The sequence below is a fragment of the Gracilinanus agilis genome, chromosome 4, assembly GCF_016433145.1.
Source record: "Gracilinanus agilis isolate LMUSP501 chromosome 4, AgileGrace, whole genome shotgun sequence".
In the NCBI taxonomy this organism is placed as follows: Eukaryota; Metazoa; Chordata; class Mammalia; order Didelphimorphia; family Didelphidae; genus Gracilinanus; species Gracilinanus agilis.
The window spans coordinates 136,189,430-136,214,330 of record NC_058133.1 but is presented as its reverse complement, the minus strand read 5'-3'; positions in this window follow the sequence as shown (position 1 = coordinate 136,214,330).

Sequence of the window (24,901 nt, the reverse complement as noted above, 5' to 3'; positions counted from 1 at the left end):
GGAAAGGAAAGGAAAGGAAAGGAAAGGAAAGGAAAGGAAAGGAAAGGAAAGGAAAGGAAAGGAAAGGAAAGGAAAGGAAAGGAAAGGAAAGGAAAGGGAGCAGTTAGGTGACTCAGTGAATAGAGAGCCAGGTCTAGAAATAGGGAGACCTGGCTTCAAATCTGGTCTCAGACACTTCCTAGCTATGTGACCCTGGGCAAGTCTAAACTCCCATTGCCTAGCCCTTACTACTTTTTTGCCTCGGAACTAATACATAGGATCTAAGATGGAAGGTAAAGTCCCCCCCCCCAAAAAAAAAAATAGAGAGAGACTGAGAGACAGAGAGACAGAGACAGACAGAGAGAGATCACTGGGTAGGCAAACAGTGTAATGGGTGATAATGTGATGGATATTAAGATGCCAGTGGTAAAAGTGAGTCACCAGGGGCCTGGAAGCCAATAACTAGATCAGTAGAAGATTTGGAGCTAACAGTGATGAGCAGCCTCAGCTGTGGCGCCCAGTCAATCTCCACTGCTAGCTGTAGGCTCCTTTAAGGTGTTGAGTGAGCAGCCCCTCCCCACTGAGGCAACTGCTTTCCTATTCTGTGAGAGCAGAACCCAGCAGGAAGTGGGGCGCAACTTCCTTGTTACAATGGAGGCTTTGCTTTCACTTCTCAGTAAACTCAACTAATTGATATTCTCTCCTCTCCACAGTCCCTTTAGCCTATGTGATGATATAGGAATTATGGGAACTCACAGGTTTAGACTAAGGGATTTATTTTAAACTGGGAAGGGAAAACTGAGGTAAGGGGGTTCAAGGTCTTGTGAAGCTGTTGCTAGGGGCAACTGGCAAGTGTTGGCAATGGACCTAGAAGGTAAAGTCAGGCTGAGGGAACCAGCCCTCAGCCAGAGATAATCTGACACTGCCCTGATGTTGCTTGATCCACCAGCTAAGCAGATGTAGTTGTTAAGCTGGCTTAGGGGTGTCCCTATCCTAGGCTACTCTAAGCTAAAATCCTGCCCATGTTCTACAACCCAACCTCCCTTCAACCTCCTGGGGTCCCCGAGGGGAAGTCAGGGGTAGCTGAGTGTCTGGGTGAGGTCAAGGAAATCAGAACCCCAATGTTGGGTTTGCAGGGCTTTAAATAGTCACAGTCCAACTGTCAGCTGGCTTGTGGGTGGCACCTGCCAGGCCAGAGTTCCATTCTGCTAACTGACAGGATTGCCCAGGGTAATATTGCAAATGCAAGAAACCCTGCATTACAACAGAGAGAGATAAAATCAGAAATGTAAACGATTTTTTAAAAAGCAAGACAAATAAAAATAAGATAAAAACATAAAGGACATCAATTTTTTTTAAATAAAGTGCTTTGTAGACCTTAAAAACAAAATAACGGGGGGGGGGCGGAATGGAGAGAGAACACCCTGAGACAAAGGAGGTGAGTTAAAAGGCATTGGTTCCTCTTTTCTCCTTGGGATGAAATAAGAAAGTTCACTCTCCTCCTGGCACTATGCCACTAGAACTCTTTTTACATGCTGAGACATCAGCACATCAAATTATTGCCTACTGTGATGAGTTATAGGGTCCCCAGAAGTAGCATTTAGCTTTGAATTCTAAGCAGCTCTTTTACAGGCTTACTCGACACCTAAGGCTAATCTTTCTCCTCATGCCCTTGATGCCATACTTTCTAAACTACTCCAGTATGGATCCATCAATCAATCGTGTCCTTTCCCTCACTTATGTTCAATGTCCCTCTCCACAAAATTTTTTTCCATCTGGCTACACATATGCTCAGGTCTCCCCAAACCTAACAAAATGCAACTCTGACTCACTCTTATCTAACCACTGTCCTATCTCTCTCTTCTCCTTTGCTTCTAAACTTCTAAAAATGTTATCCACACCTAATGCCGCCATGTCCTCTTCACCCCTTGCAATCTAACTTTTACCCTTACTACTCTCCCAAAGGTCATCAGTGACCATCTAATAGCCAAATCTATTGCTTTTTATCAATCTTTATCTTCTCTGTACCATTTGACACCAATGATCAACTCTCTAACCACTTACTCTCATCTTCTTCCATGTCCCTTAAGGTGGTGCAACCTGGGTTTCTATCTAAGCCTGGGGCATGTTGCCTGAGAGTCTCATACCTGAGGGAGGGAATGTGGACGTGCTGAGGGGAATGAGGGCCAGAAATGGTGTGAGAGTTTTGAAAATGAAGGACACTGGCTTATTCTTTGTTCAAAGGAGACAGACTTTATTCCAGATTGTTTTCAGGGAGACACACATGAAAAGAGAAAGACTTTGGAAATGGCCAACATAGAGAATAACTTGCCTCCACGACATGTCTCTAATTTTCAGCTTGCTTTCCTACAGACTTTAGGGAAATTCCTCTTGGGTGCAATCAGTACCTCTCTCTTTGTTGCTGTGAGATCTCATCTTGCTCTTAAAAGAGCTCAATTTACTCACATATTTTCCTATACATTTTAACCTATACAACTTCTCTGATTTCTTGCTTGGATAAATTAATTTACTTGTTATTCCCTATTTTGATTTTTTTTAATTCAAAGATATTTTATTTTCCCAATTATACGTAATAATAATTTTTAAACATGTTTTCAAAAGGGATTTTGTTGTTCAGTTGTTTTTAGTTATGTCTGACTCTTTGTGACTTCATTTAGGGTTTTCTTGGCAAAGATACTGGAGTAGTTTATCATTTCTTTCTCCAATTCATTTTACAGATGAAAAAAACTGAGGTAAAAAGGCATTAAATCACTTGCCCAGGGTCACACCACTAGTAAGTGTCTGAGGCTAGATTTGAACTCATGAAGATGAGTTTTCCTGATTCCAGGTCCAGCGCTCTATCCATAGTACCATCCAGTTGCCCAGTTTAAAGGATAGAGACCATGAAATAGTCTTTATTCCTAATCAATCTTGTATGCTTAGATAAGCAATATCTGGGGGTGAGCACAGTACCCTATTCAGAGACTATAGTACTGAGTGACCAACCACAAGATGCTACAGAGCTTGCCCAACCCTTCCCATAGCCTTTGTCCAAGCTCTCCTTTTCTCCTCAGAAGCTTTGCAGACCTCAGATCATCTTGATCCATAAAAGCCATGTATCTATATGTTTAGACAAGAGGTTGGAAAGCTATAGCCCACAGGCCAGATCTGGCCTGCCACCTGTTTTTGTACAGCCCACAAGCCAAGAATGGTTTTTACATTTTTAAATTTGATAAAATTTTATTTAAAAATGTAAAAAGCATTTGTACAGCTTGAGGGCTGTACAAAACCAGATGGTGGGCGGAATTTGGCCCTCAGGCCACTTGCCAACCCCTGGTTTATATAATCCACATAGATCTAGATACCACACATGGATACACATGATTTAAAGCGGGATGTTCACCAAGGTGGCATCCTTGGTCCTCCTTTCTCCTACCTTACATGTTTTCCCTTAGTCATCATATTTAACTCTATGATTTCAACTATCACCTCTGTGTAGATAATCCCCTAAATTTTGTCTCCAGTCCTGGGATCTCTTCTGAGCTCCAGACCATAATTCCAGATGCCTACAAGACATTTTCACCATGGAGCCTCACTCAATTTGTCCACAATTGAATTTCTCTTTCTCCTGAAACTAATACCTTCTTTTTTACTTATTTTGATTGGGTGATAGCACTGTTCGCCTGATTTTTTTTTTGTTTTTATTACCTTGGGGTCATCTTTGACTCATCCCTCTATTTCACCTCTAATATCTGATAAGTTCTCAGAATTCTGTTGATTCTGCATTTACAACATGATATTTCTAAAATTCACTCCTCATCTCTATTCCTGCTGCCACTACCATAGTTCAGACCTTTGTTACTATTTGCCTGACCAATTGAAATTACCTACTTAAAGTCTTTTCCCATTCCCTCCTTCCTCCATTTCATCCTTTTTACCTTTGACAGAATAATTTTTAAATGAATTAATCTGGTCATATCATTCCTCTATTCAAAAATGTTCACTTGGTCTTATCTTAGATGTATGGGGTTCCCCAAAGGCCATCCAGTCCAACTCATACATGAATAAGAATTTTTTTCTACAACAAATATAAAAAATGCTCAGCCAGCCTTTTTTAGAAAACTCCAAGTGAGAGGTAACCTGCTGCTTCCAATGACAGCCCATTCCAGCTTTGGATAGCTCTAATCCTCAGGAAGTTTTTCTTTATATCAAATGTTATTAGCCAAAGGTTTTTGTAGGCTGACCCAGACACCACACACCCCCAGCCCTTTTTATGTGTTTCTATAGGAAAATGCATTACATGATAGAAACAAACTGATTTGCAAGTGAACTTCTTGGGCACAACCTATTTGTAAGCTACGTTGTGCTTACCCAAGTAGTCAACTCAGGCCATTGGAAAGCTTTTCAATAATGATAGCTTAAAAACAAACTAATAAATAAGAATTTTCTGGTTAGCTAGAAAATTCATTTAACCTAAAATCCCCATTCCTTCAAACCATCTGATTAGTGTAGACATAGTAATACTTAATAAATAAAGCATCTGTCCATCAGTTAAGGAATAGCTGAACAAGTTGTGGCATATGATTGAAACAATACTGCTATATTATAAGAAATGATGAGCTAGAGGATTTCAGAAAAGCCTAAAAAGATTTACATGAAATGATGCAGAATGAAATGAGCAGAACCACAAGAACATTGTACACAACAAACACAATGTTATACAATGATCAAATGTGAATATCTTAGCTATTATCAGTAATACAGTGACATCTCCAAAGTACTCATGATGAGAAATGCTATCTACCACCCAGACAAAGAACTGATTGTAACAGATTGTTTTTCACTTTATTTTTTTCATGGGTTTGTGTGTATATATGTGTGTGTGTGTGTGTGATGTGTCTCCTTCCACAACATGATGAATATGGTCACATGTTTTGCATGATAGTACATGTATAGCCATATCAAATTGCTCACTGTCTCAAAGAGGGAGGAGGAAGGAAGGAAAGGAGAGGGGAAAAAAATTACAAATAAACTAAATAAATCTTCCAGCAAGGAAGCAGAAAGTTTGTAAGACTTAAAAATCAATAAAAACCTTTATAAGTTATTTGAAGTGCTATGGCCAATAGGTCAGCTCATTGATAGTTTATCCTTTTCTGATTTCCTTTAAAAATCAAGTTGTAGGGAGAAGTTAGATGGCTCAGAGATAGAGAGTTAGGTTGTGGGTTCAAACATGATTTTAGACACTTCCTAGCTGTGTGACCCTGGGCAAGTTATTTAACCCCCATTGCTTAGCTCTTACCACTCTTCTGCCTTAGAACCAATATCTAGATCTAAGATGGAAAGTAAGAGTTTTTTTTAAATCAAGTTGAAAATAATGGGCAATTCTATTCAAATCACATTTATCGAATGGGGACCTTATCTGAACGGGTAGTTGTGAGGATCCAAAGAGATGATGTTAAAGTGTCATATAAATGTTAGCTATTACTACTATTATTATTATTATTTTACCTAATCTTGAACTCCAAAGGTCAGGGAGCAAAGCAGAAGAGGAGTCAAGCTGAAGATAAATCTACTTTTTACTTTCTAACTCATAACCACATCAAGAGCCATCTGATATCTTTTGTGCTAACCACTTGGCTATCTCCAGTAATGGGGGGTTGAGTTCTATCATAAAGGATAATATGTTTAGTTCAGAGGCCAAATCTTTAGGACACCTCCTCACTGCTCAGATCCCATCATAGAAGTAGTCTCTGACAACTTCCAAGCAGTCAAAGCATTTTTCATGAACTATAAAAGATACAGTCAAACCAGGACCAGATATAACCCCAATGGGAGGTATACCGGTTATGATGCTAGTGTAATTGGGGTTGTTTGAGTTAATTTCCACCCTCCCACACCAACAGCCAGGGCTGTGGTGAACCAAGATGACTTGAAGCAAGCCTGGGGCATTTGGAGAGAACTTTGTCCCAGGGCAAAACTTTGACCTGGGACCCAGCTGTGAAGTCATTTGAACAAAGAGGATATAGACAGCTATTGGATTCTGGTGAAGAGCTCCTTGAAGACTACTTTTACCATCTTGTGAATTGCTTTTAATGGAAATTACTGAATAAAGAAATTTCATACCTCAATCCTTAGGCTTTGAGTGGTCCATTAGATCAGATGTGAAACCACAACTAGGACAGGAGGGGAAAGTCCTGCTCCACCATAGTCAGGATTCTAAATACTTCTTAGAGCCTGGCCTTAAAGGTACATCCTCACTCTCTCTCCCTTGTTGTTGTTCAGTAGTACCCAACTCTTTGTGACCCAATTTGGGGTTTTCTTGACAGAAATACTGAGTGGTTTACCATTTCCTTCTCTAGCTTGTTTTACAGATAAGGAAATTGAGGCAAAAAAGATTAAGTAACTTACTCAGGATCACATAGCTAGTAAGTGTCTGAGGACAGATTTGAACTCAGGAATATGAGCCTTTCTGACTCCAGACCCAGCACTCTTTCCACAGTACCACCTGACTGCCCATACTCTGTCTCCCATTGCCCTATAATTTTTTACCCTAATCTCTTTTTTTGAGACTGCAAACCTACATCTCCAATTGCCATCAGCTTCTCAAGCTCAACATTTACAAAACAGAATTAATCATCTGCTCCATCAATCTTCCTCTTCCCCAACATTTTCCTATTTCTACTAAGTGCAAGACAATCGTCATTATTACCAGAACTGGTAACCTCTTATCTCTTTCTATCTAATTGTCAATCAATTACTAAGTCTTGATTCCATCTTTGCAGCAGTAGTAATACTAATGCCTGTCCTCTTCTTTGTACCACTACCCTAGTCCAGGCTTCTTTCCCTTCTTCCTGGATTATTGTAGTAGCTTCCTAAAAGGTCTCACTGCCTACTGTCTCTATGGTTTAGCCCTCCCTAACCTAATTTTACTCTACTTTTCTATCTTTATTTTACATTATTCAAATATCCTTTTATTGTCATTCAGTCAAAAAGCATTTATTAAGTGTTTACTACGTGTCAGGCACTGTGGCAAGTGAAAGACATACAAAGACTAAAGACATTCTCTACTCTCAAGAAGATGACAGTCTACTCTGTCTGATCACAATTTCCTATTTTTTCATCTTTCCCTATCTAACCTCTTCTAAATCTATTATTTGTCCTCATTGGGACCTCCAATCCCTTCATTCTTTAGTACTTTCCAAATCAGTTACTTCTATTCTGTATAGGTACATTCTCTTTCATTCCTTATCTCAACTCTTTAGTTCAACAGTTGAATTCTCCACTCACTACCTTCTCTAACCCCTTGCTCTCTTGTCCTATTGATGGTCACACCTTGCCAAACCCCAACCATGGAGCATCTCCTTTGCTCTTCTTTGTATACTGCTGAACAAATCTGGAGGAAGACACATAACTGTATGACTGGGTCTGCTGCAAACTATTGTGATCTGATCTTGACAGGGCCATCAATGTAACAAGACAGAGGGTCTGGCAAATCCAAGTTCAGGAGCTTCAGAATCCTCCATGGGTAGTGCCTGATCTTAGATGTTTGCTTTCTAGAAAGAACAAGTTAATTTCCTGAACAGGGTTCTGCTCAGAAGTTTCTTCTAAGTTTAAGAATCCTGAAATCTGACTGTCTGATTGAAAGAAGGGAATTTCCTGGGTATGACTAGCCTCTTGAGGAAAGAAGAGGATTGTGGATGCCTTTACCAAAACTGAAAGAGTGACAATGGACACCATATGAGGGACCAAGGAGCCTGAATTACTACAAGTAATCCAGATGATACTAGAGCAATGAGAAATAAAATTCCCAGCTAGGAACACCAAATATGTCTCCTTTCCAGAGGAGCCCAAATACTCCAAATGATATCATAAGATTGGATGCTTGTATGAACCTTCACGATGTAAAAATGGGGCATCCCAGAATGTTGGAGTATTGTCTATCAACCCAACTTTCATTTCCCTGATGAGGACATTCTCAAAGAAACATTTTGTGTGTCTGGAGAATTTTAGGACCCTGTAGAAAACAGAACTCAACCAAGAGAGGACAGTTATATTGTTAATGGGCTCTGGCAAGTACTTCTGTGTTTATAGGCATGGATCTAGGTACCCTTTTTACCTACATCTCTGTAAACCTGGAACAAGCTGTTTGCTAACTATATTTGGAGATTTTTCCAAGAGTGAGCTCTGGATAGGAGCATAATAGAGCCAAAGAGATTTCTAATTTTTTTCTGGCTTTCTCTCAACAGTGAGCTCAATCCATGTAAACCCTGAGCCTGAGGTATTGGGCCACGGATTATATGAAATGCCATTTTCCATCCATGTACATTCACATGGGGATATCCCATATGCTCTGTTTGTACTTCTTATCTCTATGTTTCAGAATCTTTACCTTCCTTTAAATCTCACTCAGAAGCATTTCCTTCTTCATCAAGCCTTCTCATGATGGTGGTCTCCCCCTTTCCAAGTTACTTTTTGTCTACCTTTTTGATGAGAATATTTTCCTCTGTTGAATAGAAACTCCTTAAAGGCAGGAATTGTTTTGTTTCTTTTCCTTGTTGTCTTTATACCTCTAGCACTTTGCACACGATAGCTACTTAACAGGCTCTTGTTGAGTTGCATTTATTGGCAGATCTGACCAGGGTACACTAGGAGTCAAAGCAAAGCACATCTGTCTTAAATACATTCTCCTTTCCTACTAAGTAAGGGTAAAACTCCTGATGCTGATCTCTAGTGAATGGCCCCAATTGAGTTCTTCAGCTTTCACACTCATCATTAATATGCCAATGCAGAAAATTAGATCCATATAAAAGTCATGCATATAGTGTTTTATCTAACTCAACACATGATATTTGATATCAGGTTTTTAAAAATTAAAATTCACACTAAAATACTTAGCTTGTGTTTTGCAGAATATTTGCTGTTATTTTAGGTGATATTTATATATCTGTACCATAGATCCACCTTGCCTGTTGCCCTAGAAGACATCTGTAAGCCTCCCATATAGTTTTTATTTTTGGTAACAAAGTCTCTGAAAACAAGAGTATGTTGTTGGAGTGCATCCTTTTCATTAATAGAAGTATTATTCGGCTGAGTGCTGAGTGCCTGAGAGACCTAATCTCTTCCAATCCAGACGGTTTGCTTTGGCTCCCATAGACTATAAAGATGTCCAATCATATAAGTTGTGTCCAACTCTTCATAACCCTCTTTGGGGTTTTCTTGGCAAAGATACTGGAGTGGTTTGCCATTTTCTTCTCCAACCCAGAGGCTACTTACAATATCATCTTTAGGATGGCTTGCTCAGTCTATTCACTACACATCTGACTCAAGGGAAAAGTCTTCAACAGGCATAGCAGATGATTTTCCAATATGCTTGCTATATTGTAGGCTCAATAATAGTTGCAAAAAAAAAGGCCTAGAAATCCATACCCAATGAACTTGTATTTCCTAGAAATGACATGTTGCCTGCTATCCTGGGAATTTGCCTGATCTGCTCTGTAGTGATCACCCTAGGATGCTACCCTATAAGTCACCAATTCTTCCTAATCCCAGTGAGAAATAATTATGAATGTAGATCAGAGTTCTATGTTAAAGAATTAGCCCTTCTTACCTAACCATCAGGCAGCTAGGTAGTGTGGTAGATAGAGTGCCAAGTTTAGGGTCAAGAAGATCTGAGTTCAAATGTGACCTCAGATACTTATTAGCTATTGACCCTAGCCAAGTCACTTAATTCTGTCTGCCTCAGTTTCCTCATCTATAAAACAAGCTGGAGAAGAAAATAGCAAACCACTCTGGTATCTTTGTCACAAAAACTCCAAATGGAGTCAGAAAAAGTAAAACACAACTGAAAAATTATTGAAAAAATAAACAATTGAAAAAAACCACACATAACCATCATCCAGTCTATAAGCTAGAAAGAGCTAGAGGTTATATGAAAACAATAAGTTACAGTGAGAATAAGAACACAAAAAAATTGAACTTCTCAAATAGACAAGTCCTAAATTTCATTTATATCACGACTTTCAACTTTAAATCCAAACTTTGTTCATTTCTAGTTATATGATCTTGGGCAAATCTCTTAACCTCCTCTGAACCTTAGTTTTCTCATTCATAAATTTCAGGAACTAAACTCATTGATGTCTAAGGTCCCTTCTAGTTCTCTGGCATTCTGTGACTCAACAGCTAAGGAAAACTCTAAGACCCTCCAAATTAAATCAGAATATACTCTCATCTGCAGTAATTGCCATATGAAGGAGGGAATAAGTGATGATATTGGGGAATATATTAAAATATAGAAATAAGGAATAAGGAATGAGAGAGGTCAAAGACTTGTAGACTTGTACACAGAAACCTCATGTATATATTTTGATAATCCCGTCTTAAAGAAGAAGGAACTGCCAGACATGGCAATTACCAAAATAGCTTCACAAACATTGAAATTGATATTCTTTTAACAGGCAGGAAACAACTAATTACTGATTGATTTTTTTAAGATAGGATATGCAATAAAGCAATTCCACCATGACCTATTTAAACAAATTATTAATAATGAAAACTGGGTTTGGACAGTAAAAGAGATATAGGCAGAGACTACAATGTCATACAGAAGTATAAACAGCATAAGCGAATTGTCAAGATAAAGCTAAAAAATTCTAAAAAGCATCTTAATCAGTAAACGTTTGACTTACTTGGATGTGGGAGATTACAGCCAAGGTAAATAATAATTTAAGAGATAAACTCATTTGCAAAAGCTCATGGACAGTGGGGTAGTCAGCTAGCACGGTGACTAGAGCTCAAGACCTGAAATTGAGAAAACCTGCATTCAAATTTGGCCACAGACACTTCCTAGCTGTGTGACCCTGGGCAAGTCACTTAATCCGAATTGCCTAACTTTTGCCATTCTTCTACCTTTGAATTGATACTTAGTATTGATTCTAAGACAGAAGTTAAAGCTATTTTTTAAATCTTATGGAGAATGGTGTTGGAAGATTATGTGCAGTATTTTCTCATAAGACAAGTGCAGAGTAAAACCAATTCAGTTTTTAAAAAGCTTGGTAAGAAAAAAGAGAAAGAAATGGAAAAGATCATACAAAGATTTTTATTACAAACTGTTTTCACTGTTAAGGGCCATAGAGTCACTATACTTGGAAATGTAACATTATGGTTCTGTATGTGGTTACAGAACAGGTAGCAAAGACATTAAAGAAAAAAAATTGGGAAAAGTAGCTGACTTACTCTTTCTGTAGTGACAAACAATTGCCAATTGAGGGGGTAAATCAAATGGAAAATGAATATTCCCCATCAACTGGAGAATGTCTGAGCAAGGGATGGTTATATGGGTGTGAAAAAAATATTAGTTATAAGAAAGGATAAAAGAGTATTTCAGAAAAACCTGGGAAGACTTGTATGAACGGATACAGAATAAAGTAAGCAGAGGTAGAAAAAAAATTTATACAATTATAGCAATATTGTAAAGACCAACAATTTCAGCTGGCTTAGGAAATCTGATCAGTACCATAACTAATCACAATTCCAGAAGACTCATGATGAAACACTTCCCACAAGAAGGAGATGTGATAGACTCAGAGTGCAGACTGAAACATATTTTTCTTTTTGGACATGGCTAAGGCAGAAATTTGTTTTGCTCAGCTGTACATTTTTTGTGACAGGTTTTGTTTTTCTTGCTTCCTCAATGGGTGGGGAAGGTGGAAAAGGAAGAGGGAGAATTTGAAACTAAAAATAAGAGAAACTTGAATTTAAAAAAGAAAAAGGTAGCTGGTTTAAACTAAGGAGATCTGTGCTGGGAGCAAGACCATTGTGAGGGCACTAAAGGATTGATTTACAAATGAAGGAGAGGGGAAAATAACAAGAGTTTGGAGAAAATTTTTAATCCTTATTATAAAGAGAGGGCAGTTAGATGGTGTGGTGGATGGAGTGTTGGGCCTGGAGTAAAAAAGACTCATCTTGCTGAATTCAAATCTAGTCTCAGATACTTAGTAGTTGTATGACACTGAGCAAGTCCTTTAACCCTCAGTTACTTTTTTTGCCTCAGTTTCCTCATCTGTAAAATGAGCTGGAGAAGGAAATGGCAAACCACTCCAGTATCTTTGCCAAGAAAACTGCAAATGGTGTCATGAAGAGTTGGATATTTCTTCATGGAGTTCTTTCTTCAAGAGTTGGATATTTCTATTTCTTCAACTATTACAAAAGGATAGCACCTTTTTTAAGGTGCTCTCTTCCCAGAGTTGTGAGAGATAATATTTGTCAGGTCCTTAGCACAACTCCTGGCATGTAGTAGATGCTTAATAAATGTTTATTTCTTTCCTTCTCTTTAGTGATTTCCAAACTTTATATAATGACAATCTCATTTTTTCAGAAGAAAAAAATCACTTCCACCTACTTTTTAGAGACAACAGAAAGTTTAATGTGATTAAGTTTAAAGTATAATTGTTTTTAAATTTTCAGATGATTATAAATGTCTTCAAGTTATTTCAGTTTTTTAGGTTGCAAGGGTTTTTTAACTAACTTATTACATTGTGCTTGCCAAAATGAAGAATGTTAAGAAAAAGTATTATTATATTTTATTATTACTAATTATAACAAGTGTTGTATTATATTAATAATTATTATTAACATTTTATCATTATTACTATAATGATACTTCTAACTTGCACACAACGATTATTTAGCTTTGAGTTTACACACTTCACATTCAAATACAGTAAGCAGCATGATAACAATTCATCTGTATCGTGAGCCATCTGTGTCACTGACTGGCAGTGACAGTGTCAGATCAGGCCCATGTCAAGGTTCTAACCACACCAACTCTAGTTTGACCTTGTTTGCAGAAAATGCCAACGATTGCTATATTGTATTCCAGGTCAATTGGAGCCAATTCTTTATGTTAATTTCTCTTTTGTGGATTTTAATTTGAATTTTGCTTTCACTGAAAAAAGTGAGCATATTTATGAGACATCTATATCAAAAATTAGCCAAAAATTTTGGCCATTGCTTCACACCATCCCAGAGGGTCATTTGCCCCACTTATGAGGCTGTACCCCATAGTTTGGAAGACTCTTATCTTATTAATACTGGGGAAAGTGAATAAGAAAACATCAACATAACTGACCTATCTGTCTCCTTGTTTATCTACATACTATCTATATGACAATAATATACATGTATGTCCAGGGTAATTTCTATACTACTATTAGTAAGGAACACAATAAATCACATCATCTCCATCATACAGTTGACTGAAAGATGTAGAGAATACAAGAGTCCCACTCTGTTTAATCTTTCTTTATTTTTTAAAGTACTTTATTAGGTAGAGAAAATACCAACTTAAAGGCTGTCTTCCAACAAGGTTTCTCCCAAGCCTACATAAAAAATTATTCAAAATTCATTTAAATATATAAAATATATAAATTATAATTATGCGTAATTATATATTATATGTGTATATTATAATATAAAGTAATAATATATAATTATTATACATAAAGACCCTTTGTCATTAATATCAAGTGAGGCATAAGACAAGGAAATGTAGACTCAAAAATAGATGTTCACCATTGCCATAGAAGAGATCAAGCAGAGTACAAATTGAAGAAGGATCTCTCATAAATAGTGAAGTCTTCCAAATGTTTTTGTTTACAAATGACATAGTACTGATTACATCGAGGCATAGAACTGTAAAGAACCCCCTGGAAGAGATTCGTTACTAGTCAAAAGAATTTTATATAACCACCCACACAGGAAAAAAACAAGTAGATGAAATATGTTTATTATCTATTTTATGACATGCAGCTAGATAGACAACCTCTAGGACTCCTTCATCAAGCAGATTTATCTCAGTTGGACACTATAAATCAGTAGTTCTTTACCTTTTTTGCACTATAGAATCCCTTGGCAGTCTGGTGAAACTTATAGACCCCCTTCTTAGAACAACATTTTTAAATGTTTAAATAAAATATTACAATGGAAACCAATTAAATTTAAATACAGTTATCAAAAAGATATTTTTTTAGTTCACAAACTTTTGGTCAAGAACCATTGCTGTAAATGCACAGCAAATTGAGCCCAAAACAGAACAGGAAGAGAAAAGGTATGATTGCTTTTGTGAAAAGTTGAAATTCTTTTAATGACTCCAAACTTTCCTCAGAAACAAAGGTCCATATTTTAATACAAATTTTTTCTTATTCTAGTTGTATGACTCTGAGGAAGCTACTTAACACCCATTGCCTGGCCCTTACCACTCTTCTATCTTGGAACCAATGCACAGTATTGATCTAAAACAGAAGGTAAAGATTTAAAAAAACATTTTTCCAGTGTTATTGAATATATGTGTCATAGAATACTGTAAGTCTCTAAAAGTTAAAAATGAATATCACTCAGAGAGTGATGGAGAAGTGCATGGTAGATGTGAACAAGCTACAAGACACAAAAAGTAAGGAACTCTGAAAGATGTCATCAGAGATGTGGATGATAGAAAAAGAAGATGAGCTGGGCATATAGTGAGAGTAAGGCTAAACAGTAGAAAGCCCATGAATACTATTGGGGTCATGCAATATCAAAAAAAAGGGCCTCCTTCATTGGTTGGATCACCCATGGGTGAACTTATAGAAGATCAAGAGCCAGAACTGCATAGGATGGGTAGGCATAAATGAGTTGCAAGCTTCACTGGAGAAAATACATATGTTGATCAGATCAAAGAGCCAATTCAGTATTAGGGTATGGTGGAAAAGGAGTCAGCAAGAAGAAGGAGGAGGAGGAAAAACAAGAGTTATAGAATTATAGGATCTCAGAACTAAAAGGACTTTAGATGTGATCTAGTCCAACCTTCTACTTCCTGAAGCAAGCCCATCTACAACAACCAAGAGAGGTATTCATATATCTTGTTTTAACACTTTCAGTACTAGAGAGTTCACTACTTTATAAATCCATTCCATTTTTGATAACTCTGTTAGAAGGTCTTTCTTTAACTTTCATCTATTGTTCCTAGTCCTGCTCTTCAGAATTATACATTACCAACCTAATCTCTTTCCCATAAGATATTCAGAAACATAACTGAGGCAGGATGCCTAAGACTTTGGCCCTGGGCATTAAAATTTTAAGGGGCATTGAAATATCAAGTAATTATTTTAAAATATAGTGTTACTGATGGAACTCTCATTTCTTCAACACCAAAGAAACTAGTTAGCAAAAACAATTACTTAATCTAGAAAGGTCATTTACCTTCCTCTTAGTATATCCTTTTCTACCACGTTCACATGTTGAAATGTACCTGTGATTTTGATCAGTATATGATGTAGCTTGAACCCCACGCATGCTTGCCTATCCTGTGTGTAATTTCAACCCTTTGTCTTCTATAATTTTGCCTGTGGTGGTCCCTTCAATTCATCCTCATATAACATGTAATGGGGGTAATTTGAGGAAAGGTGTGTGGTATAAGGGAATTTGAAAGGAGGTTGTCAGAGACTTGCTAAGTGGGTAATCTAGGTCACAGGTAGGCTGGGATTAAGGAGATTCAGGATATAATAGGGCTGAAGTCAGGAGTATAACACAGAAGGGAAACAGAGATCTTCAGGGAGAGGAGAAATTAAACTAAACAGACAAACAGCAGGCTTTACAGACTGGGACTTAGACTCAAACACAGGCTGAGGGAAATAGACTAAACTGAAATTAACAAACAGGGTTTAGTTAATTTCACAGGAAGGGACTTGTTTTGAAGTTACACCTTCCTTCGAGATGGATACCCCGGCTTCCTTTCAAGCCCAGAGTATGTTGATTCTTTCCCTCTTCTTCCCTCTCGTAATAACTAACAGACAAATTATACTAATAGGTCTGTTGAAACACAAAAGGGTTTATTATCTTTAAAGGATGATTTGTCAGGAAAGTGGATTGAGGAAAGCCCTAACAGTTGTCTCAGGAACTTCAGGTGGGGGAAGGGAGGCAAAGATGGAGTCTGAGTAAGGACCAGCCTTTAACTCAGCTTACAAAATAAATGATGACTGACTAGTTTCTTTATATCTAATACTGTCAAATAACAATTAACCCTTCACAGATTTGAACTCCTCTCTAATTACTCTCCTTAATAACTCCACAGACATATAAGGTAAGGGAGGGAAGGTAGGAAATAATATTGGGAAGGAAGATATAAAGGGTTTATCCATATTTCAAAGCTAGGCTAAATTTCAATTGTACAGATAGGTAAGGAAGCAGCTCAGTTGGTTAGACCACCTCTCTCCACAGGAGACTCAAACCAACTGCCTTTTCCTCAAGATTCCAAAGTCCTAACTGCTTTAGAACTCCGCCAAAGCTTGAAAAAACTATATGACCCCCTCTCTATATACTACAAACATCATTTCCAAATCTTCTTCTAAACAAACTTTCTTAAAAGTTAGTTCTCAAAACTGAGCACAATGTTCCAGCTCTAGTCTGAATCATGCAGAATATGCTGAAATTATTGTCTGTCTAGACCTGGATATCAATTTTGCCTGTGGTGGTCCAATAATGAGTCAGGGCTCTTTTTCTGATATTTCATAGGTATCAATGAAGTGCATAGGCTATTCATTGATTAGTCTTGCTTTCACTCATCTTCTTTTTTGGTAGTAGTAAGGGATAAAAATTAAAGATTGTACTAAATATATAAAAATGTGGTCACTGAAATTATTACTCAAGTCAGAATGACTATGGTAGTTTATTTATAAAAGGAGAAAGAGTGAAAGTAAAGAAAATCAGAGAGAGAGTTGATAAATACTCCAGCCTGGTATGAATCAGGCAGGGCTTTAGAGGCCCCAGCAAAGGTGGCCCAGAGGTAAATTAAACAAGGGTTTTAGCCACAAGGCCTCCTCTGAGATGAGAAAAGTCAAGTAAGGGAGTCAGCCTTTTTTACTCGCCCATGTGGTAGTTCTAAGGGGAAAATCGAAGAGCAGTCTGAGGTCCCAAGCCAGAGCTCCTTCAAGATCAAGTTCCAAGGCAAAAAAGCTGGTCACAGGAAGTTCTTGCCACTTTTACTGCCTTTCGTCACTTCCTATGCCTTCCTTCCATTTTACATGGACCAATTGCAGCTATAGCTTTGCTTAGGACTGCCCAGGGGGCAGTCAGTTGATTCTGATTTGTCACTCACTGTAGAATATGTGAGTCACAGACCTCCCCATACTTAAGAATAAGTGGGGTATATACCCTTGTGGTGATTAAATCTTAAAATGGGCAGGGGAGAGTTAATCTCATCTTCACATAGTATACTAGCTCAATCCCTCTTCTCATAGTCACACTCAAAGAGTGTCTTTCCAGAAGCATACGAGGACCTTTCCCAGAGGGCTAGTGGTCCCTGTGAATGAACTTGGGGCATGTTTAGTGTTATTCACCCCTAGTTCTAAAATTGCTAGCCACAGCTCTGACAATAGTCTTTCTATATTTGAATACTTATCATGTCCTCTCCAAGTCTTTCTCTATACTAAACATCCACAGTCCCTTCAATTCATCCTCACATAACATCATTTCCAAATCTTCTTCTAAACAAACTTTCTTAAAAGTTAGTTCTCAAAACTGAGCACAATGTTCCAGCTCTAGTCTGAATCATGCAGAATATGCTGAAATTATTGTCTGTCTAGACCTGGATATCAATTTCTTTAAGGAGAAAAGAGAATAAGCATTTGTATAGCTCCTACTATTTGCTAGATACTTTACAAATATTATCTCTTTCAACCTTCACTACAACTATGTATGGAAAGTGTTGGTATTATCCCAATTTTACAGTTGAGGAAACTGAAGCAAACAGGTTAGGTGACCTGCATAGGGGCCCATGACTAATGTTTCTGAAGATTTTCTTGACTTTAAGGTAGTCTAAGATTATATGGGGTTCATCTTCGGCCATCTCAGTCTTTTGGCTCATACTAATCTTATAGTCCACAAAAATTCCAATGTATTTTTTCAGATGAACTGCTATTAAATCAGGTCTCTCCAACCTATACTAACATGACTGATTTTTTTTTACCTAAGCACAGGACTTCATACATATCCCTTTTTACTATATTTCATCTTTTGAGCTTTAACTCTCTTTCCATACATCAAGATTTTTCTGAATCTTCATTCATAATAATCCCACTCAGGTTTATGTTATCTACATGTTAAATAATCATATATTAAATGCTTGCATCCAACTTACTGATAACCTGTTGAATAAGAAAGGGCCAACTACAGGTCCTGTAGCAAGCCACAGCTCCCTCCAAGTCAATGTCAGCCTACTAACACATTTTACAGGTTCAGCTAGCTAGGAATTTACTTGACTACTATATTACTCTGTGTAACCATCCCTGATTTCCCTATTGATAATGGCTTCCCCCTCTCAAACCTGTTAGAGCATTTTCTTTTATACTTTCCTCAGTCCCTCTTAATTCTAGTGCCTTCCCTTTGTTGATTATTTCTTATTTTTCCTGTATATATCTTATTTGTACATAGTTGTTTACATGTTGTCTCCCCTATTAGATTTTGAGCTCTTCAAGGGAAAGGACTTTCTTTTGCCTTTTTTTTGTACCTCCAAGATTTAACCCAGTGCCTGGCACATAGTAGGCACATAATAAAGATTTATTGGCTAACTGATCTCTCTAATGACTGGATGGATGATGAAATAGGTTTAATAAGCACTTGCTATTTGTTAAGTACTGAAAGGGATAATTTTGTATTAGAAGACAATAAATCAAGATCTAAAGTGTGAATCTCTTCCAATATTTAGTGCTGCTCACATTAAGCAATTAGAAGTACTTTCTAATGAATAAACATGCAGCCACATTACTTCATTGTATCCACAAGAACATCAGGAGAAAACTTGCTGAAATCCAGGTAAATCTTGTCTATAGTTTTTCTCTAATCTATTCATTATTTTCAGATATGCAACCAAGGACATGGCCAGGGCCACACAGCCAGGAAATGTTTGAGGCCACTTGGTTGAATGTGGGAATCACATACCAGTGTCTCCAGTCTGACAGCTACAACTCCAATCCAAAGTAATATATAGTTACAGATCCACAACTGCATTATCCTAAGTCAGCCTGAACATTGTCCAGAGAGATTCAGAATTTCTATTTTTATAAACAGCCTACAGATAACATCAGAGGGGGAGAAAGGCTGGTGCCCTCATTAATACTATCAATGGCAGCTGATGCCTTCCACCTTCCACAGATCAACTGCCCTGCCTTCCCCTCTGACTGTAGAAATGAAGAGCCCTTTATGAATTCCTAGGTCCACCCAAGTTTCCAAAAGAGTCCAGGAGGGCTCCCATCTGGTGTCTGGTTTAGGCCTCCCACTCCAGAAGATGAAAGGAGCTCAGCTTAAATAGACTTCTCTCCTAGAAGCTAGCAGCAGAAGGCTTCCTTTTTTCTTCAACTCTTTAGCTCCACAGCAGGGCCTCCTGCAGCCTCAATTAGCTCCCTAAACGCTCAGACACATTAGAAGGAGAGAGAGGCTTAAAAGAAAAGTGAAGAATAAGAAAGAGGATTGGGAGATGGAGGGTGGGAGGAAGAGGGCAGGCTGCTTTGGTGGAATGCTGGAAGGAGGGAGGGAGGAAGGAGAAGCGAGGCTATCGTGGCTTTTTTCCAAATCCTAAAAGCATGTTCCCAATATGATATGGTCATTAAAACCATATGCTGTACCTGAAAGCATCTTTAGAGAGCCTTCCTAGAGAAATAACAATACTCCAACAATAAGAAGTCTATCTTGATAATAATGCTAATAAGAACTGGGATATATATATAATACCACATTTCCTCACATCTTATATAGTAGCTCCCCAATTCTCTAGCCCTTACTGCTCAACTTTTTAAAAACCCTTGCCTTGCATCTTAGAATCAATACTGGATGTTGGTTCCAAGGAAGAAGAGTGGTAAGGACTAGGTAATGGGGGTTAAGTGACTTGCCCAGGGTCACACAGCTAGCCAGTGTCTGAGGCCAGATTTGAACCTAGGACCTCTCATCTCTTGGCCAGGGTCTCAATCCACTGAACCACCTAGCTATCCACTCCTTACTGCTCTTCTGCCTTGGAATTGATACTTTTAATGATTCTAAGGGCTTTTTAAAAAACTACTAGATAAAGAAAACTGCTAAATACTAAAAGAGGGAAAAAAACTTAGATGACCTATGGCACCCTGCCCTCAAGGATGTTATAGTCTAGAAAGTAGAAGAATAAGAGACTCACATAAATACAGTTTTTAAAAGTACAGTGTAACAAAAGAAACACATTAGAGAGTGACAAAACAAAGTATAATGTGAAATCTCAAGGAGAGGGTTAAAAATCATTTCATTGCTTTATTAACTTATTTTATTTTAATTTAAATATAAAATAATTAAATATTTTTAATGATCAAGCATTTATTTTTTCTCCCTCCGAACCCATTCCCTCCCCCAACATATATATAGAAAATCAAAACAAATCAGCATAATCAAGCAAAACAAATTTCCAGATCAGTCATGTCAAAAAAAAGTCTCATTCTACATATTATATCAGGGGATGGTTATTATCACATAAGAAGGATCAGGAAAGCTTAATTTAAGAAAAAAAGGGTTAAATTGGGCTTTAACAGATGAATAGAAATGGGCAAGGGACATGAATAGGCAATTTCCAGATAAAGAAATCAAAATCTCTTATAATTAGAGAAATGCAAATCAAAACAACTCTGAGTTACCACCTCACACCTAGCAGATTGGCTAAAATAATAGCAGGGAAGAGTAATTAATGTTGGAGGGGATGTGGGCAAATTGGGACATTAATGCATTGCTAGTGGAGTTGTGAATTGATCCAACCATTCTGGATGGCAATTTGGAACTATGCTTAAAGGGCTTTAAAAAACTGTCTGCCCTTTGATCCAGCCATAGCACTGCTTGGATTAAACCCCAAAGAGATAATAAGGAAAAAGACTTGTACAAAAATATTTATAGCCTCGCTCTTTGTGGTGGCAAAAAATTGGAAAATGAGGGAATGTCCTTCGATTAGGGAATGGTTGAACAAATTGGGTATCTGTTAGTGATGGAATACTATTGTGCTCAAAGGAATAATAAACTGGAGGAATTCCATGTGAACCGGAAAGACCTCCAGGAACTGATGCAGAGTGAAAGGAGCAGATCCAGAACATTGTACACAGAGACTGATATACTGTGGTACAATTGAACATAACAGACTTCTCTACTAGCAGCTATGCAAGGATCCAGAGCAAGGCTGAGGGACTTATGAGAAAGAAAACTAGCCACACTCAGAGGAAGAACTGTGGGAAGAGAAACACAGAAGAAAAACAACTGCTTGAACACATGGTCTGATGGAGATATTATTGGGGATGCAGACACTAAACGATAACTCTAGTCCAACTATCAATAATTTGGAATTAGGTCTTAATGATACATGTAAAACCCAGTGGAATTGTGTGTCAGCTATGGGGAGGTAGGGTGGTTTGGGGAAGAGGGAACGAACATAAAACGTAACTATGGGAAAATATTCAAAATTGAAATTAAAAAAATATATTTTCCCCCCAGAAAAAAAGGATGAATAGAAGTTTAATAAGCAAACAAACAAATAAATGAATGAATGAATGAATGAGTGAATGAACAAATAAACAAACAAATAAACAAACGAATGAATGAATGAATGAATAAGAAGGAAGGGCATTCCTGGCAATTTAAAAAAATCTGAGAAAAGGAAAAGAGATAGATATGAAAAAGAAGGAAAAGAGTGGTCCAATTTGGTTGTAGTATAGTATGTGTTAAGGAAAGTAGCACTAGATAAGGATGGAAAGGAAGAGTGGTACTATATTATAGAGGGACTTGAAAGTTAGGCAAACTATTTTGAATGGAACTCCCTACCAAAAATAGTTTAAGGTTCAGAAATGTGGATAAAGACGCAGCTGCTGCTAACCTTTGTGATACAGGATCATTACCAACCAAATCTTTTGTTTTATTTTATGCCCAAAACCTCAGGAAGCTTAAAGGCCAGCACAATGCACAAGCGTTTTTCCAAATAACAAATTGCGAGATGTCAGCCCTTGGAAACTCCAATAAGGCAGCACAGGAAATGTAATCAAACAGAAAATTCCATCTGTTATAGCCCTACTATATTCGGAGTGACCTTTCTAGAAATCCAAAGGGTATTAGAATGGGTCAAAAAGACAGGAGGGACAATGATTGCTTGAAGAAATGGTTTTTCCCCTCATCTACCTCCCTCAGTATGAAAATGAGCAAACAAAATAAATCCAAATCAGATTTTTTTAAAAATACATATACTTTATGAACCTTTTTGAAAAGATAATTTGCATTTGGTCATGAATCAGGTCAGACTTATCTGGAAACCATGAAACTAAAGATCATGAAGGACTGATTGATTCTCATAGATCACATTTCTCAACCCAGCGAAGTCATGTTTTCAGTTGCTCCCCAAATGGAATGAATGGCAGTTGTGAGACTTCCAAAAAATAACCCAGGCCATCCTTCCCAACATCCTTTGCCCTCAAAGCACCTCCCAAGGTGCTAAGTTGAGTTTCATTCGTGTGTAGGATCACATATGAGAAAATGTGTGTGGAAGATGCTCTCTGGAAATCAGAGAAGATACTAAAAATTATCTTCTCAATACAACATAACTAGTATATGTCAACTTGCATTTGAATCTACATAGCACACTTATTTCTACAAAAGATCTTTCATAGCCATTTATCTCATCCAATTAACTCAATTCTATAACCATTTATTAAGGACCAACTGTGAGTAAAGCACTATGCTAGGCCCTGGGAGAGAGAATTAACAATAATAATGATGACAAATTCTATAGCCCTAAATATCTTACAGATTGCTTTTACTTATTTCATAGATATGATTATATTCTTTGCCCTGATAGAGCTTACCAGCCTAGCAAGAGAGCAAGAAACACGCACATGTAATTATAACATAAAATAGTCCATGATAAATGCACAAGAGAAAGGAAAAGTATTACGTGTGGACGGAGGAGGAGGGAAAGGTCATTACTGTGACTGACTACGTGGAGGAGATGGCATGTGAGATAGGTTTTAAATAAGAGATAAAAATTCAAAAGTTGGACAAGGAAGGAGAGGGGGGAACAAGAAGAAGAACTGTACCAGGGATCAGAAACTGTGTAAGAAAAGAAAAAGAACAATTCTGAGGGACAAGAAATGCTATCCACTGCCAGAGAAAGAACTGTTAGAGTAGGAATGCAGATGAAAGAGCATGATTTATCACTTGGTTATTTGGGTATATGTTTGGGGCTTTTGGTTTTATAAGATTATTCACTTACAATAATGAATAATATGGAAATATGTTTTGTGTGATAATACGTGTATAACCTAGCAAAAAATAAAAATGTTAAAAAAGAAAAGAAAGATGCACCAAGGAAAAGGGAGCAAAAAAGAAAAGAAAAAGAAGAACAAATATCAACAGGCTGTGCAGAAATAGTCAGTAGATCAGCACAGAATACAATACATGGAGGGGTGCAAGTATCATCTTGCCTAATCACTTCCACTCACCTCAAAAATCCAATCCATTGCTGAATCAGGTCATTTCTGCCTTCATATCAACTCTCATCTATGCCTCTCCTCATCATTCTAATTCAAGCCCTCACTGATTCCATCTCAACAGGACTACTGCAATAGCCTCCAACTGGTCTCCCTCAAGTCTCCCCAATCAAATCCAAACTCCAACCAAACAGTCAAAGTGATTTTTTTTTCTAAAGCTTAGGTTCAACTATGTCCCTCCCCTAATCAAGAAGCACCAGGGGCTCCTTTTTATTTTTATCTCCAGTATCAAATATAAACTCCTATCCACTTAGTATTTAAAGCTCTTGGTAACCTAACCCCTTCCTACCTTTCTAGCCTTCTTACCTGCTTCTCACCTATATGCTCTCCACACAACCAATCAATCAACATTTATTAAGCACCTACTATGTGCTAGGCACTGTGCTAAGCACTACAGATATTAGGGGGAAAAGGCAAAAGACAATCCCTGTCCTCAAGGAGTTTACATTCTAAATGGGGGAAGTCAGCCCACAAAAAGGAGGAAGACCAAATAAGTGGGTTCCAGGGGGCATGTAGTTTCATGGAGTTGAAGCCAACCTACCCTGGCCTTATACTACTCCTAAAGCCCAGTTAGCCTCATAATTTACCAAAGAGAGAAAAACCGTCTAAGCGTCAGGGTTAAGATGGCGGCAGAGTAAAAAGCAGCTCTTAACCTCTCCTGACCAAAACATACAAGACTCCTCAAGGGGACATAAAAACAAGTCCAGACGAACGGAGGAACCCCACAACAGGGTACAGCGTGGAAGGTATGTGGAATCGGGACATTTCCATGCTATAAAGGGGTGAAACAGCACTCACTAAATCGTGGGCTGAGCAACCACCCCCCCACCCCCTCCACACATACTACCTATAACGCCAAAGCCAGCTAAAAAGAAATAGAGCAAGTTTGGGGCACCCATCGAGTCATTGGCAGCTCCAGGGCCTGTTCCTGAGAGTAGCAAGATTTAGGTCCCCAAAAAGCTAAAGAACAAGCACGAACTCTGAGCATGGACACGGAGTGCAGGCACAGGTGGAGGTGTGGGTGGAGGCAGACACAGCTAGGAGCTAAGGCTCTGAAACCCTGAGTGGGGAACCAGTGCAGACGGATATACGACTGTGGAAGCAACGCCCTTAGACTTGTAAAGAAACCTCTGGCAGAGGATCAAGCAAGGGGGTCCACCAGGGGGCTTGACCTTGGAAAAAAACCAGACCTCAGACCTCAGGAGTCAAAAGACCGCAGACAGTTGCTGAGCGTGAGGATAAAGCTGAGAAGCTGCTGGGCTAATGATGGCTACCCAGACTCAGGAAGTTCAGAAGAGAAAGATTAACAACAAGAAAAAGAAGTCTTTAACACTCGACAACTTTTACACAGAGAAAAT